Source organism: Biomphalaria glabrata, chromosome 3 (genome assembly GCF_947242115.1).
Source record: "Biomphalaria glabrata chromosome 3, xgBioGlab47.1, whole genome shotgun sequence".
NCBI classification, from domain to species: Eukaryota; Metazoa; Mollusca; class Gastropoda; family Planorbidae; genus Biomphalaria; species Biomphalaria glabrata.
The window spans coordinates 24,949,273-24,955,905 of NC_074713.1; the positions used below are offsets into that span (position 1 = coordinate 24,949,273).

Below are 6,633 nucleotides of genomic sequence, written 5' to 3' on the forward strand. Positions count from 1 at the left end.
AAGATTTCCTCTGTCAAGAAACTTATGATGGAACAACATGCATATTCTTCTCAGTAAGTTTTGCAAAGGGAATTAAGAATATATGATGTTGCTTTTTTTGCCAACATTTTAAACCTTCGCACCAGGTTTTAGTTTTAAGGAGAATGCACCATATTTTATATGTTTACTTTTGTTAGATTCTTATTTTAATTTTAAAAGAGTAAAATTTCCCTTACATATCTTGCAATCTATGGGGCAGATGATATAAAGTTTATCAGTTTCTGTGCCCCATGGTTAGCGAGGGTGTCATGTACCCAGCACAACAACCAACCACCTTTTGAAAAAAAAATCCCATTTCAGACCTCACAATCTATAGGGCAGATGATATTAAGGTCATTTGATTCTTTGGCCAGTGCATCATGTGGCTAGCACAACAACCAACCATCTTTACTTTCCAAAACAAAAGTCAGCTACCCATTAGAGTTAGGTGGACTCAGGGGCACCCAAAAATCTAAAAAATTTAAATGTGAGTCTTCACAGAGATTCAAACCCATGACTTAACCATTCAGCCAGGGTTAGGGATCCCCAAACTGCCTTTATTTATTCCTTACTATTGCCATGTAGCCTTTTGAATTCTGAAATTGAAAATCCCAGTCTTAATCGAACCCAGGAACCCTCAGTTCAGAAGCCAAGTGCTTTACCACTCATTCACTGCACTCACTATTGTTTTAATGGGGCTCAGATTAATAGTTTTCAAGTACAATATCAAACAGATTTAAAGAAATACTAAATCCAAACCTGTTGGCTGAATGACAGGATATACATAAATATGTATAGAGCTTACAGTATAATAAATATATCTTAAATTAAAATTGGTCCAAGACTTTTATTTTGCAACATGATGGGATTTTCCTTTCTGGTGGTGCTATGCAGGAGTCCAAGAATCTCATCTTTTCTCATAACAGAAAGTTATCTAGTTATAAAAATAAATAAAATGATTTTTAAAAAATAAAAATATGTGTGACATATGTGTTGACCATGCTAAACGTATATATGTTATTAAGTATAATTATATAATTTTGCCATTCTAAAAATAGTCTGCACCTAAAAGGAGCTACTGTGTTAATGTGTAGACATGGCCCTGACCTTAATAGTTATGAATTATTACTAAAGGTGAAGGCAGATATTCAGTTAATTTGATGGACATTGCACTCATCTAAAAGCAAATATAACATATATTATGATTTACATTTTCATGGAAAACTAGTTTTTCAAAAATACACGTACTTCAGCTTATGAGAAAAGTGCATTGGGAAAAATTGCAGTACCTTACCTTCAAGAGGTGCAACCAATCATTGACTTGTCAGGAATGCATGCCTTTTTCTTGCATTTCCAAACATAACTGTAATTATACAATTAGGCATAATGGCTAATTTCTTTTGAAAACATTAAAATTAAAAAATAATATTATTAAATTGAATACATTGTTGTATCAAACATACAAATTATCAGACATAATTTTGCCTCATTTCATCTAACAGTATATTGTAAAGGAATGGCCTGCACAACAGCCAAGTATATTAGGCATTCATGAAAGATGAATTTGCTTAAGAGTGTTATAAAAAAAAAACTAGAGAAAAATGTTACATTCCATCCCTGATATTTGGATGTTGCTTGACCATGAAAATCACACTTCATAAAACATCTTTTAGATAACTAAAATAAAAATTGTATAGTAGTACTTACAATAAATATTGAATGGATGCCAATATTATTAATGTCTGCCCAGAGAGTAGAAATAGTATAAGTATGATCCTTGAGCCATTCTGGTACATCATCAGAACTGGTTGGCATGGTTCTACTTGTTAATAACTGAAACATTACAAACATTTTTTTAAATTTATAATTTATCACAGACTAGAATAGAAATGTTGCCAGGAAAAATACCAATGGTTAGAATGCACCTGATGATACTTTTGTAGCCTTAAAATGCACCAAAACTTCATTCATTAAATCTGATAAGAAACATATATGTATCACACAAGTCCAAGTCATTAAGTCATTGGTTAATATGCATGACTAAATGCATGTAATCATCTTCTTTTTTGAAGTAACGTCTGTATTATATAAGATAAGATAAGATAAGTTGATCAGAGTGTCATAGCAAATAATTAACTAGATATGTGAGTTTTATATTAAAGTGCTGAATTTCAGGGGATAGATCCAACTTGACACCACATCATTTATTATTTCATGAACTCATGGGTCTGGGCATGGCATGGAATGGGAACTATTATTAAATGTATGGGGTGTAAGCGAGGCATGGATTATAAATTGTCTTGTATAGATTAGATTGGGTAAAACTTCCCATCGAAGGTAACTGATAGATCTGGATCAATTATAAATTTATGGGATCTAGGCCTGCATAAATTTTATCTTTTATTTATATATTTTATGTACATAAATAACTAGTCTAGAATCTATAATTATATCTTAATAATAATTTTTGTAGATGTCATATAATATCTAAAATATAAGTATAGATCAGTAGATTTAGAATTTTAGCTAGTAAATATTTTTATATTCCAAATCTAAACTGGATCTATATATATATTGTATATCTATCTAGAATTTAGATCAGTAGATTTAGTATTTTAGCTAGTAAAATACTTTTATATTCTAAATTTATCTAAACTGGATCTAGATCTAATTATTCTAGAAGCTTAGATCTAGAAGACTAGTTGTCAAGATTTGACTACACTATGGCTAAGGCTAATGCACTAGCTAAGTAGGCCTACTAGATAGATCAAGAGACAGAGTACTAATAGTAATAGACTCTTGCCTCGTTGGGCCTCTCAAATCAGCTACAGACTTTAGAGACAATTTAGGAAGGTGAATTTCGATCCAATTCCAAGATCTAACTACAAACTACAAGTTAGAGTCTAGCTAGAGATGCTAGAACTAGTCTAGAAGGCTGATCAATTAAAAATAAAATCAATCATTTCTAAAGTTTGTAAAATTATATTTTATAGATCTAATCTATCTATTTATAATATAGAAATCTGTCTACTATTTTAATATTTAAAATGATATGGCTGATGATATTAATTATTTTAATTGAGAGATTGACATACAAAGAAACAAAAAAATTAGATCTTATACTAACTCATAGAGTCACTCTACTTATACTGTATTGTATTAAACCTTCGAGTTAACATTCCACTATCTTGACTTGACTACATTGACTAAAAAGGGCACTATCACTGTGACTATGATTATTTATAAATCTAGAATACTAGTCTAGATTATTATCCTATGATTATTTATAGATCTAGAATACTAGTCTAGATTATTATCTATGATGATGATGATAATCAACTGGTAGAGCTATAAGTATAATCAGTATAAACTATAACTATAGTGTATAATATAATCACTGCACTCGTTTCATTCACTGTCTGTATCAATAATCGTGTGATGTGAAAGTGAATTCTAGATTTAGATTAGATAGAATTGATAGATTATAAATCTACTTTCTACTATTAAAAAGTATTATTATTATAGATCTACATCTACTAATATTTGTAATAATATTAGTACAGGTACTAGATCTACAGGCAATACACTATTGACTATAGTGACTATACTAAAGTACAGTATAACTATAATACAGCATACATACACTTAACACTATACAGCTATAGAATATAGATGATCGATAGTGACGATAGATCTAGAGTTCTAGACGTAGACTAGATCTATAAACATTCATATTGATCTCATGTATGGTCTAGATCTAGAGAAAATAGAGTGGAAATCATGACTTTATTAGATCTATTGAGTTGGTTTTTTTTTAAATATCTTTAAATTTTAAATAGATCTAGAACCATAGTCTAAGTCTGGGTGTTGTAGCTCTAGATTATTCTAGATATAAGAGATCTATAGATAAGTTCGGTTTTTAAAAAATGCTCATTCGAAATTTAAAATACCCAGATTTAAGTATTAATATACCCATATTGGTAGGGCCGCGTTAATCATTTATAAGATCTATTAAAGCATGTCTATATAACAGATATTATTATTTTAAAAATATATTATTATATAAAAGATATAGATGTGAATATTTACTAAAAAAAATTAAAATAATGAATTTTTTACTTTTGCCAATTAACACTCTGGCTGGCAAAAAGGATGACTCCTCAAAACTGTGAAAAGACGATAACTGCATGAGTTGGTTTGGAATTGTATTTTGTAAGACTAACTTAAAAAAAATAATCCTTCAAGAGAATAAACGAAAAAAGGTTTGTCAGAAGAAAAGCTGGCTGGACTACGCAAATAATGGACCAGCCTCTCTCTCTTGATATCTTGTTAAGAACATTGGTGACCGGGAAAAGTGGAGGATTTGGTTACGCGGGACAGATGATAATGATTTCATGTACATAAAAAAAAATCCAGATTTTGTGTAAAATACCCAAATGTGAAAGTACTGAAAACAGCTATTTTAATGGGGTGGCCTTAAAAAAATAACTTTTGTGACGATCCCTTATTCAGGAAAATTTTATAAATCACAAAACATTGTGAGAAAATGGATGAAGTTTTTAGAGATCTAATAAAATAAAGCGTAGGAAAGTTTTACTCTCATTGAAGGTCAGTCCAAGTGACTGGAGGAGTAAATTTCTTCTTTTGCATCCTCCTGAATTTCTCCATATTGCACCATGCGCGAAAAAAAATGCGCGACGGCACTCCCCTAGTAAAAACTAGGAGCTGTTGTTCCATTAGTATAGTTCCATGATCTAATGATCTAATCCTTTTGCTTTCGCACAAAACATAAACAAAAAATAATGACGTAATATCATATAATATTAATACATCCTTCCTATTGAAGTTATTATCACACCCTTCCTTTTAAAGTTCTTAATAGTGGTATCTACTAGCTGGGCCGGCCCTAGCATTTGCGGGGCCCTATGCGAAACGGATCGCGCGGGGCCTAGCCTGGGTAGGGATAAGCATAATGTCAAAATTATTTTTTTTTAATTAGAAAATAGGCCTACTTTCGTCTTTGCAATAAATTTTTATCAAATTAAAGCTCGCAATGCCACTTTTTATTTATTGGCACCCAAAAATGTCAATTTCGTCTATTCTTCAGGAGATTTGAATAAATTCAAAAAAAGTTCAGGACTTTATCGTATATTTTGCCTTTTCATGAGATTTCCTGGAGGCCCTGAAAAATCAGGAGGTCGCAAAAACCCTGTTATTTTATATACATTATAATTGTTTAATTTAATAATGTACACTTGGAATTAGCGCGGGGTCTATGAAAGCGCGGCGCCCACTGCCACCGGCACTTTCTACTAGGAACTCTAACAATTCGTCCACTTCTGGTTGTCTTGACTGGCACAACAAGTTCTCTAGACGTTGGTCTATAACTGTCTGTTTCGTTTGTTCCAACAGTTTGCAGTTCATTGTCTTCATCGGTATCATAGTATCTCTGGGGAATGTCTTCATCGAAACTCTTATTTAAAAAGCGTTAATTTCTTCTGTATGTTTTTCCATTGTTTGTCTTTATGATGTAAGATCTGGGTGCTGAATTTTTTTTATGACAACTGCTTTCTGCCATGTTTGACCTAGACGAACTCTCCGACAGAATAATCTTTAGGTAGTCTTGCTTTTGCATCGTATTTCACTTAGCTTTTCATCTGTCGTTCGTTGAATAATGTCTCTGCATTTTCAGCTACCGATGGTTTCAATAGTTTGTGATCAGCTAGAATGATTCCCTGAGTCTTCTACTCGTCAGCAGTTGTGATGGTGAATACGACAGTCCACGTATCGGAGTATTTCTATACTCGAGCATAACGAGATATGGATCTTTCCCACTTTTGTATACTCTGAATCCTTTTGCTTTCGCACAAAACAGAAATAACCAGCAATGACGTAATACCATTATAATATTAGCACAGAATCTTCTTCATGCAGTGGAAAATTAAGAATTTTTTGCCTATCTGGAATTCTGGTCAAAGCTCCTGTGCCCAATTAATATAGTTCGGAAGAAACTACAAAAGTCTGGACTGCATATACGGGAATCTGCTAAAGAAATTAGTACCCTTTCATGCTTTCTGCAAAATGATGAGAAACTGACAAAAACCCAATCCATCGAAAAAGCTAAAGAAGGTAGTGAATACTATGGATTCCCTGTAATCAAAACAACCATATGAAAGAAAAGACTTGATGGGAAGTTGAGTTCTAATGTAGGACTGTCAATACAACTGCAATTCAAACGTGTTGCGACAGAAGTGCTGGACAGATTTCATATGGAGATGAAGGGCAGATTCCAAAGGCTGGAAAGAAAATGAATACCTTTGGGTTTCTTCTTGAACCAAGACACCTGTTAGAAGACACGCTTGTGACAAACTGTGCTACCTTTCCTGTTTGTATGATGAAATAAATGGAAAATCGCTTTTTCAATGATGTCATTGATGCACGAGCACTTTTCATCAACAAACAGTAATACAATCACCAATAGACATATTGAGGAAACAGGCTTCATATGGGAATTACGTGTGCTCAGACTTTGCAACCTCCTCCGAATACCGCTAACTCAGGCCACTTCCATTACGTCATGTGAGAGATCATTCTCAAAGCTCAAGCTCATCAAAA

At 32.6% G+C, this 6,633-nt stretch overlaps 1 long non-coding RNA gene across 1 annotated transcript; it reads right to left on the reverse strand.

The window, feature by feature from the left end:
* Positions 1-579: 579 nt before the first annotated feature.
* Positions 580-2,025, reverse strand: LOC129925198 (uncharacterized). The gene is made up of 3 exons (XR_008776988.1): positions 1,726-2,025; positions 1,313-1,381; positions 580-952 (listed from the first exon to the last, which is right to left on the reverse strand). It is a non-coding gene; the product is annotated as an uncharacterized LOC129925198 (long non-coding RNA).
* Positions 2,026-6,633: the final 4,608 nt, after the last annotated feature.